Here is an 11,643-nt window from a genome sequence, read left to right as displayed (position 1 = left end):
GAGGAAATGGGAAAGCATGGATTATGTATTGAAGCGAAATGTGAAGTCACTTAAGGGAAGGTGTGGAGTCCTAAAACCACACGCCGCCCACCCCAGACCTGACCAGTGCTGTGAAGATGGTATTCAAGACTCTCCCTCTCCTGATATATGTGCCCTACGTGATCACTGTCCCTTGAATATAATGAGACTGTCTCTCACATGATTAGGTTACTTCTGGGAGACCCCATCGCAGTAGAAAGGGGAGAGATTCTCCTATTGGCTTTGAAAGCATAAACCACCATTATTGCAAGAGAGCCCCAGGGCTAACACCAGAGGGTGGAATGGAAAGGCTGAGAGTAAACCCCCAGAGGGTGGAATGGAAAGACTGAAAGTAAACACCAGCCAAAAACAAACAAGAAAACAAGGAACCTCAGTGCTCCAGCTCCAGGAAGAAGGAACTGAATGCTTCCCCAAATATGAAAGAGCACCCCAAACCTTCCCAGAAGGTAGCCCCAACAGACACTGAAATTTCGGCCTGGCGAAATGCTGAACAGAGAACTCAGTAAACCTGAACTTCTGATCCACAGACTAAACGGATAAATTGGTACTGTGTTAAGCCACTAAGTCAGTGATCATTTGTTAACAGCAATAATGATCTAATGCCTGCTCCTCAGTTAGGAATATATTCCTTTTCACTGCTCTGAAAGTCAGTTTCTATATACTTAAACCACTGAAACTTAAAGATGCAAAGCAATCATTTGATTAAAATGCAGATTCTGATTCTGCTGGTCTAGAGTAAAGCCCCAAAAACTGCATGGAGGAAAATGCTTGCTGCTGTCAATGTGCAGGTGTTCTTGGCTGTGCTCAGATTCAAAGTCCCTCAGTTTTTTCAATAGTCCAGATGCCCTAGCCTCCACTTTTGAAGGAGACTCCTTAAATACTGAACTCTCTCCTCTCTCTCTCCAGGGCTCAGACGTCTGCACTCAGCAGATCATAGCTTTTCTCTGCCTTTGCAAAAGCCTGGTGCCCCGCCCCCCCGGAACCAGCAGTGGCCCGGCCCCAGCCGTTGAGAGCGCAGCTGTTGCGTCACCAGAGGCTGGAGCCTGTCCCGAGCCCTAGCACTCCCGCAGGATAGCTACCTCCAGGTGCCCTCCCTAGAGACATCCCGCAACCTGCTGCTCCTCACTCTGCAACCCAACGCAGGGACCCCGACCTGCTCCGTCGGATCAGCCTGAGCTGAGCGCCTGGCAGGGAGCGGATGGAGGAAGACCCAAGGCGGAGCCCAGAGCCCAAGCTCCGGGGAACTCGGGTGTCGGACTGGGGACTCTGAGGCACCACAGCCAGCCTTTTATGTCTGGAGAAGTCGTTTCAGTTTCCTTTCTCTCTAAACATCATTTAGGTTTCAGTTTCCCTTCAGAAACAGTGAGGCAAGGTTTGGGAAGGAGAGTTTGAGCCTCCTTCTGTTCAATCGGGTAAGAGGGGAAAAACAAAACAAAACAAAAACACACAATAAAATGGACTTTGGAATTGGGGCATACGTATAGAGAGAATTGAGGCAGACAAGTTTGGCGCATCTAAACAAGATACAATAAAAAAGAAGTCGAATTTTAAAGTAGATGATGAAATGTGACACTGTGGAATCTGAAATTCCGCAACGACAGGGGGGTCTCGCGGTTTGCAGAAAGAGAACAGTAGCAGAGAGTATGTGAACTTGGAGGTTTCCATGATTAGCGATGATGACTATTCAGTGTGAATTACGTTTGGCACTTTCAGGAGCCCAGAGACATTGACCTGGTGATCAGGTCCACACGGGCAGTGAGACACGGGTTCTTATCCCACGGACGGAAAGACTGGGACACAGAGAATGAATAGAGTAAAGGGGAAGTTTACTGAAAGAGATGGAAAAAAAAACAGAGCTCCCAAGGAAAAAGGGAGGGGGTCGCAAAAAATGGGTTGCCAAAGAAGAGCTGAGGTGGGGGGTTTTATTTTGGTCAGGGCTTTGTCTATACTTGTTCTAGATGGGGCTTGTCATGCATTCCCTCCTGGTGGGGAAGGGCATATGGATCCAATTATTCTCCTAATTTGTGTTTGTTTATTTGTTTTAACATAAATTATTTATTTTGTTAATTTGTTGTTATTATTTATTTATTTTCAACTTGACCAGAGAGAGACAGTAGAGGAAGAGAAAGTGAGAAAACCAGCCACCAGGTGCAGGACTTAAACCACAATGAGCCATGTGGGAGTCCAGTGCCTTAACCACCATCCCACCTGACAGCCCCCTATTCTCCTAATATTGGAGTGGGTACAAGGTCAGGAGATTTTTTTTGTCTAGAAGCTTTGGGCCGTGAATTATCCACGAATAGGATTTACAGGTCTGAGGTCAAAGGAATATGTGAGTGGGAGAACAGGATTGTTAGGAATCTCACCGCAGAGGCTCTCCTGCTGGGGGAGTGGTGGCTGCTCTATCTCCCTGTAAGTGGGGTTCAACTCCTTTCTCGACACCATTAAAAAAATCAAATGGGAACTCAACCGGCTCACTTTTATTTCTACTTTGATGCTATTTGTACTGAATTTTTGTTAGTCGATACTTGTAATTGGTTTTGAACACTGGCTTCCTTTCTTTTTAGTATTCTAGAGTACTTAATTTTCTGAATGGGGGAGCAGCAGATTTGATATGGTGATGCCAATAGGAAATCACAGGGCTGCTTTGTGTGCGAGGAATGGAGAGAAAAGTATAGATACTGTTTCACAGGGCACAGAAAGAGCAACTAAGGATTTTGTTTGTTATTAATTGGAAAGTAAAGTTGGTTTTAAAAAAATCATAGGGAGCCAGCAGGTAATGTAGTGGTTAAGGTGCTGGACTCCAATATGGCCGATCATGGGTCAAGTCCCAGATTCCTGGGCTTGAACATCAGCTGAGCACGTGTGTGGGCGTGTGTGGGCATGCCCAACGCCCCAGGAGAAGAAGGAATTGCACTGTGCCCATCCCCACCCCTGCCCTCCAGGGTGGGGGGCTGATTTCTGCCTTTCCCTCTCACTGTTCCCCCTCCCCGCCCCTGTGAGCACACAAATCCTATGACAAAAACCTTCAGTAATAATAATAATAATGGTAAGGATGGGGAGAGGATTTCCCACATCCATCATGTATTTTCTTTTAATTTAGAAATGCGTGATGTGCTTGTTATTGATGATATTGAGAATAGAAGAATCTGGAATTTGATGCCTGATTCGTTTTCAATTATCTTATATTCATATCTACATTAAGGTCTCTACTGTGGTAAATTGAGTAATGACCCTCTCTTTCTCTGCCAAAAGAGGTCACTGTCTTAATTCCTGACATTTTTGAGCATGTTCACTTTCATAACAAAAAAAATGCCATAAAATAATTTTGCCGAGTAAGTACACCAAGGATTTTGGGAGGGGATTATCTAGGTAGGCCCCAAATAATCACAAGAGCCCCTATAAAAGGGAAGCAGGAGGAGCCAGCAGGTGGTATGGTGGTTAAGGTGTTGGACTCTCACATGGCCAACCATGGTTTGAGTCCTAGACCTGGCAGCTTGCTTGCTCAGTTTCCCTTTCCCTCTACCTGTCTCTGTCTCTTTGGCCAAATTTAAAAAATAATAATAAAAAATAAAATTAAATAAAGGAGTAATTGTTTTATAAAAGTTCTTTCCCTCACATATTTCAAAAAAGGAAGAGAGAGGGAAGCAGGAGTCCAAGAAGATGTTGTAACAGAATGTGACAACACTGCACTGCTGGCTTTGAAGACAGAGGAAGGAACCATAGAACAAGGATACAGAGAGTCTCTAGAAGCCAGCAAAGGCAAGGACTCAAGAAATCAGCCCCATGATCATGCCTTGACTTTAGCCAGTACAATTGATTTTGGACTTCTGACCTTCACAACCGTAATAGAATAAATTTGTGTTGCTTTAAAATCAATAAGTCTGTGGCAATTTGTTACACCAGTGAAATGAATATATGATCAAAACTATAATGTATAGGTCACTAACAATACATTTGCTAGCAGCAGAAAGTAATGGATTATAATAAGAGGAAGCATTAATTCAGAGGGCTTACTATGTGCTCAGCTATATGCTAACATTATTACCTTTACTATCATGTTAATTCTCATAGCAAGTTCATGAGATGTGCACTATTTTTCATTTCATAGATAAGATAAATAAGGTTTATTGTGATGACACAGGTATTTACCAAACAGCACCAAGCCCGAAGTCCACCTACAATATGCCCTGTTACACAGTTATAGACAAAGGCTTCCATTTCTGAAGTTTTCGGCTAATCTTTTTTGGTTAAATGATTAAGATGTTCAGTTTTTTAATATGTATGATAGTCTATGGCCATTTTGACTTTTAAAGATTTCAGCTTTTTCAGGTGAAAACTGCAGAAAATCTTAATTCTTTGTTCTCAGTTTTCTATCGCAAGTATGTAAACAACACGCCAAAGCTCTAGGATAGTTTTTCTTTTCTGCTTCAGCAACTGGCTCCCATCGATACACCCTGGAATCTGACCAGAAACTTGATAATTGATAAAACAATTTCATTTCTGCTTTTCAGCCCCTTCCCTTTATGTCCTGCACTTTCGTCTCTTGGGACTCCTAAACGTTTGTTTTGTCAGGATGAAATATATGCGCCAACTCTTCAACTTCCTTCCAATTGACATGCTCAGCCTCTTGAACCCTGACTTTTCTCTACACCTGCCTGTAACATGATCATTTGTATCCATCTAACTCTTCTGTGTTTTTTTTTCTTCTTGTTCCCAGACCCTGAGAGATATGCGCCAACTCTTCAACTTCCTTCCAATTGACATGCTCAGCCTCTTGAACCCTGACTTTTCTCTACACCTGCCTGTAACATGATCATTTGTATCCATCTAACTCTTCTGTGTTTTTTTTCTTTTTCTTCTTGTTCCCAGTCCCTGAGAGAAATTATCCAGTTTGTATCACATCAAATCTGTCATTAAAATACAGCTGATACTTTTTCTTTTCTCTTATATTTGCATATACTTCTTTTCTTTTGTCTTATATTTGACAGAAAACTACAGCACTTTACTATTCTCGCAACTCTGATAGAACACCTCTTTTTCAATAATTCTCTCGCAATTTTATAACTCCATATGCCATCCTTACATGGAGTCTGAAAAAATACGTGACTCACCACGCATGCTCAATATACTTAACCCCTATGCTCTGGGTTTGGTTCTGTCCTCAAGTATGTCAGCTCATTATTCTTCAGTCTGTTGTATCTTTGCCTTCTTTCGGTCAACAAAAGAGTACTGTTTATTCCACTCAGTAACTCAAGTTACTTTTTATCTTAAATCAGTGTCAAAAATCATCTCATTTTAAACTTTCTCATTCAGCAAAGTACCTTTTAATGGCCTACGCTCATCGTCTGCACTTCCCTTTAAACTCCTCAACCCCCATCAGCGCAAATCAGCCCCAAAACTGTTCTGTCAAAGGTCACCAATGATGATCCACTGATGGGCAAGCCAAAATAATGCTGGTATAGCCTGTGATTGACTCACTTTCCTCTGCAGTATTTGAATTCTTTTTCTAAAGCAGAGCAGAGGTTTTTTTTTTTCATAATTATTTTAATTTTATTTGTTATTATTTTCTTTTAATTTGCTATAGGACCCATGCACTCACCAGAGACAGACAGAGAGAAGTAAGAAAACAAGCCACCAGGTCTGGGACTCAAATCGTGGTCAGTCCAGCTCCCTACTGCCAAACCACATGCTGGCCCTACCAAGCCTCTTCTTGAAAGAGCCTCTTCTCTAATTTCAGTTATAGTGGTCTCCTTCACATTGATTACTCCTCCAACTTTCTCTACCAGCATTAATGGTTTTATCATCACATCACATCTGCTTTCATTAGGAGCCTGGGAGCCTTTATTGAGCCCTTACCTCCCCCAAATCACTCCTAACACAGGAAATCTAGAATCGCTGCCCTCTCCTATTTTCCAAAGGCTAGAGCAAGTATATCAGTTCACCTCTGGATTATTAGAACAGCTTGTTCACCTCTTGATGCCAGTCGGCCCCTCCAATCTGTTTTACACCCTGATAAAATGGTGCACACCTACACTGACGGCAGCTCTTTCTCACTCAGTCCACTAACTCACATGCCAATCTTGTCTGTCAACACTCTTATAGGCACACCCAGGAACAATGATTCACCAGCCATCCAGAAATTCCTCAAGCCAGTCAATGTGACACCCAGAATTAACCATCACAATGACTTTTGAAATTTGGCCAGTTGAATGACATTTGAATCTCATCTTTTCACAGGGGTATATTGGTTAAGAGATGAAAAGAACAACATTTCACTGAGCTCCATCACTTACGGAGGTGGTGATTCTGTTCAAAAATCTGCAACTTCCATTCCTATTCATCCAGTTCATCCAAGGGGCTCACTAGGTAGCCAAAGGGTTTGGGAAAAGGGTACCTCCTCCAGCACTATGGCAAGTGGCAAAGGACTGAGGACAAGGGAGATCACCCCTACTTACAAGAGAAGGGCCTTTTGGCTTTGTCTTGCATCAAGAAGGCTTTGGGAACAATGTCAAGCTCATGAAGTGTTGCTTCCAGGACCCGAAGAGTAATGGACAATTGGATACAGAGGGTCACAGGCTCAGAGTCTATGAAAACCTCTGTACTTTAATAGGAAATTCCAGCATGTGACCAGTAAATGTCACACAGTGGAGTATAGCACAAGGCTGAGGAAGTGTAAAGTTCACGGGCTCTTCATGGCCACGATAGGTAGTGCAGAGACTCCAGGAGGCAAGAGAAGAGGTTGCTAAAGCTTCTGTAGTGAAAGACCCTTGCAGGCACTAACAGAGGTACCTACTGATTTCAATTTAGACATATTTTATACTAATTTGATAAGAGGAGCCTCTTTTTGTTTTTGCTATAGAGCTTGTGCACTATAGCCAGAGGCAGAGAGAGGGGAAAAGTCAAAAATCAATCCTCCCACTCCCACCCACTCACAGGGGGGATGGTCATACCACAATCCCTTCTCTATTCTTGGGATTTGGGGCATGCGAGCACATGTGCCCAGCACCATCCTCAAGCCATCAGGTCCAGGACTCAAACCACACAGCTGGCCATGGGATTCAGCACCTTAACCTCCATGCCACCTGCTGGTCTGGAAGAGGCCCCATTATTAGTGGACTCTTTGCAAGTAACAGCATCAGTGAAATTGAGCAAAAATTACAAATGCAGAATATGTTGCCTCCAGAACACAAAAGAACTAAAAGATGTTGAATTTATATCCATAGCATAGATGCTAACAGGGACAATAACTGTGTCTTGACAGTTTCAGAGACAGAGATGGTACATCACTTTACCAAAAACTTAAAAGACTTTTTGGGGATTTTTGGCACTAAACATAATGTTATCCAAATAGACAACAGAAAGTTATTTGCCAGTTTCTGATACTGAACAAATGTTTTAAATGAATCTCTTCAGGGGAGAATATCACCAATGAATGACATGCCTATGCTCTGGAGAAAGGTGTGTGCGGTTAAGAGCTGGCTGATAAAGGCTGCGAGCAGTGGACAGGCAGCTGAGGTATCCACGGGGAGCCTGGTAGAAGTGATTATACCTTTCAGGGGTGAAGCTACACTGTGGCCGAGAAGCTGTTGAAATAGGCACTAAGCACAATGTTATCCAAATAGACAACAGAAAGTTATTTGCCAGTTTCTGATCAGATGGGACAAGTAATTTTAATGATAGCGAGTATTAGGTATTAACCTTAATGAGGCCCACAGCATTAAGGTTGCAGTAATACCCTGAAAGGACGCATTCATTCTTTTCAGGCTTAAGAACATATTATTAGGTTGTTAAATAAATCTTGAGGATAATCGCCACTTCAGTCATAAAATTTTATAGAACAAGTTCAGAGGTTAGCAATTTAAACAATTATATTTGTCTTTTGTCTGATTTTGATGTGATTTTCATTTTAGGAGCTTTTTAGGAAAATGTAATAGGGGCCAGCAGGTAGCATAGTGGTTAAAGGCACTGCATTCCCACATAGTCAACCATGGTAGGAGTCTAAGACCTGGTGGCTTGCTTTCCCCCCCCCCCACCCCGGTCAAATTAAAAAATAACAACAAATGGAATTAAATAAATAAATAATTCTTTTTTAAAAAGAAAATATAATACTTTTTTTCAAGTATAATAAGTAGTATAAATATTTCTTTCTGAAAATCCAAGATAATTGTATGCCTTCTTAAAATTAGAATGCCGGGAGCCGACAGGTGGCATCCTCGTTAAAGGCTCTGGATTCCCACATGACTGACCTTGGCTTGAGTCCCAGATCTGGTGACTTGCTTTCTCCCTTTCTCTCTCTCTCTCTCCCTTTCTCTCTCTCTCTCTCTCTCTCTCTTTGTTTCTTCCTGGTCAAATTAAATAATAATAATAATAAGTAGAAATAAATAATTCTTTTTTTAAAAATTAGAATGCCAACACCTTTCACCACAAAAAGAATTCATTCTCTACCAAATTGGTTTAAGTTTTAATTGTATAATATTACTTCAATTTAAATTTACAAGCCAGAAACAAACCTATGGTATAAATAAATTTGTATGCGTACTATACTTACGGAAAAGAATTATGTCAAACATTACCTCTTTATCCCGAAGAAGCAAATAAAACCATCTTATTTAAGAAGTAATGCATTCAGGGGCCAGCAAGTGGCGTGGTGGTAAAGGTGCTAGACTCCCACGTGACCAATCACAGTTCGAATCCCAGACCTAGAGGCTTGTTTTCCTACTTTCCTTTTCTCTCTTTCTGTCTCTCTCTGGTCAAATTAAACAAATGATAATAATAATAATAATACATAAAATAAATGATTCTTTTTTTTAAAAAAAAAGAAAGTAATACATTCATACAAAACTATGGAAGCAGTTGTAAAACTAAAATGCACACATTGGGTCTGTGATATTTCTGCCACAGTCTTTTTCAACACCTGTTAACCAATGAGAGGAAACATGGGAGATAAAGACAGACCACTTCTGTAGAAATCCTTTCCCAAAATAGTTCTGAGCAAGTTGCTAGGCCAACAAAAGTAACCCGTGGCCAGACCTCAGGATTTTGCATGGAAGAGCAACTGTCTTCAATGGTTGGCATTTTTAAAATACTTGCATCCTTCTTTATTCCAACAGCTGATTTCCTCCTTTGTCACATTCTTCCTTCCATTCTGTTTTCCTAGGGAGTGGCAGCCACATCCTTCCTCATTAGCCTTTTTCTGATATTGCAATACAGCTGTTTTTAGCTGTCTGGCAGTAACCCCTCCAATTATCTTGGCAAATTTGTTTTTCCCCACTAGTAAAGAAAAATAAAACAGAAAATGTAGTGTGTCATCTAATCAAACCTTTATTTTTCTTTATTTCAAATCAATTTAAGACATTAAAACTTTCAGCCATGGGTCGGTCTGTGGCCTGGTGGTTAAGGGAGCCAGATCCCACATCATTGACCACAAAGTTTGTGTCCCAGACTTGTCAGCTTGAAAAACGCACTGAGTACATGTCCATGCAGGCCAAAATCCTGAAGGATGGAGAAATGGAGGAGGAGGGATTGTAGCATGACCACACCCCTTTGGGGAGCACTTTCTCCCTATTCCTTTTTCTCTGTTCTCCCTGGCAAGCACATGGCCTCTGGCAAATTAAAAGAAACGAAAACAAAACCTTCCAGCCATAAAATAAAATGCTTCCTTAATGCGTTATTAAAAACAATGCATTCATAGTATAAATGCAAGTAACTTTCTTTTCTCCATTAGCATTATATAATGAACTTTTCCTATGCTCTCATAAGCATTACTTTCTATGACCATTTTAAAATTTCATTAATTTATCTAACCATCTTAGAAATTAGAGTTTTTTTGTTACTTCTAAATTTTTATAAATAATGTTTGACTAAACAAGATTCCACATGTCCTCTGAGTAAAGTAAGAAAGAATGGGCCATGGGCTGGCAGGTGGCATGGTGGTTAAGGGCACTAGACTCCCACATGGCAAACTGCAGTTTGAGTCCTGGAACTGGTGGCTTGCTTTCTCACTCTCCGCCCCCCACTCTGTCCCAGACCCAATGGCTTAAGACTCACACCAGGTGTGTGTGTGTGCATGCCCCAAATTCTGAGAGAATGAAGGAGAAGAGATTGTGGCATGGCCATTCACCCCCAGGGTATGATTTCTCACTTTCTGTCTCTCTGGCAAGTGCACATGTCCAATAGCAAAATCTCTGTAACAACAACAAAAGTTTATATGTCCATGATACAATGGTGGGACAAGCATTGATACTCCCAATCCAAAAAAAAGAAATGGGTCAACAAAAAGAAGTGCCAGGCCGACACAAGTCTGAAACCCAGCAGGGCAAACATTAAATCTTTTTTTTTTTGGGGGGGGGGAGAGGTTTTTGCTATACGGAGCGTGCGTTCACCAGAAAGACAAGAGAGACAGAAAGTGAGAAATCATGCCCCAGGGGGGATGGCCACACTACAATCCCTTCTCCTCCATTCTCCTCTTGAGATCTTAGGCACGCATGCACATGCGCCTGGTGTGAGTTTAAGCCACCGAGTCTGGGACTCGAACCTCATTCAACTACATGGGAGTCCAGCGATATAGCCATTATGTCAACTGCTAGTCCCCAAACATTAAATCTTAAAACTCCAAAATGATCTTTCACTCCATATCCATTCTTTGGACACTCTAGAGTCTATCCACATTCATGACTTAATCACCTAAAGGCCTCGCCCCTTAATACGATCACATTGAGGGATAGGATTTCAACACATATATTTTGAGATAACAAAAACTTGTAGTTCACAGCAGTAGTTTTCTTGAAATATCAGAAGTCTCCTTACAAAAATTATTGTTCTTAAGTAAATGGGTCTCTTGGAGTTTATGGATCATTAATTAAATATTCAATAGGTTTGGGGCATTTCAAAAACTAGGCAATGTATAACTGAAATTCTACTGTACATTAATTTAATTACAAAATATAACACAATCATTTATTGAGTCAGTAAATCAACATCCTAATCACTTTTCATCTAACATTTTAATTAATCCTCAAAACAACTAACAAACTTTTTTTAAGAGAGATTTTTGCTATAGGGTACATGTGCTTGCTGGAGACACAGATAGAGACAGAGAGATAGAAAGCAAGAAGTCACTCCCAGGAGGGATGGCCACATCACAGTCCCTTCTCCTCCATCCTCCTCTCAGCTCTTGGGTCTTGGGCATGCACGCAAGCATACTTGTCATGAGTTTCAAGCCTCCAGGTCCAGGACTCAAACTGTGGTCAGCCATGTTGGAGTCCAGCCACATAACCACTATGCCACCTGCTAGAGTAAACATTTTTACTCTCATTTTGCAAAAAAGGAAATATGAGTCAGAAATATTATTTAATTTATCCCAGACCATTCAGCTAGAAAACAGCAGAGTTAATATAGTCATGTGCTAGGGAGCCAGCAGGTGGCATGGTGAGTAAGGTGCTGAACACTCCCACATGGCCGACCACAGTTCGAGTCCTGGACCTAGTGACTTGCTTTCTCACTTTCCCCCTCTCTCTCTTTCTGTGTGTATCTCTCTCTGGTCAAATTAAAATAAAAGAATTAATAAATAAAATGAAATAATTATTTAAAAAAATATAGTCA

At 41.3% G+C, this 11,643-nt stretch overlaps 1 protein-coding gene across 1 annotated transcript in view; it reads right to left on the bottom strand.

Moving 5' to 3' along the window:
- Positions 1-1,373, bottom strand: part of LOC106736334 (putative ATP-dependent RNA helicase DDX60) — a gene marked incomplete at its 3' end in the record, with an annotated part of 36,098 nt that extends 34,725 nt beyond the window's left edge. The window contains exon 1 of the mRNA XM_014592800.2: positions 1,119-1,373. The remainder of the gene's footprint in view (positions 1-1,118) is intronic.
- Positions 1,374-11,643: the final 10,270 nt, after the last annotated feature.

This window comes from Tupaia chinensis, unplaced genomic scaffold (genome assembly GCF_000334495.1).
Source record: "Tupaia chinensis unplaced genomic scaffold, TupChi_1.0 Scaffold138601_1, whole genome shotgun sequence".
NCBI classification, from domain to species: Eukaryota; Metazoa; Chordata; class Mammalia; order Scandentia; family Tupaiidae; genus Tupaia; species Tupaia belangeri.
This window is presented reverse-complemented; position numbering and strand designations above follow the sequence as displayed.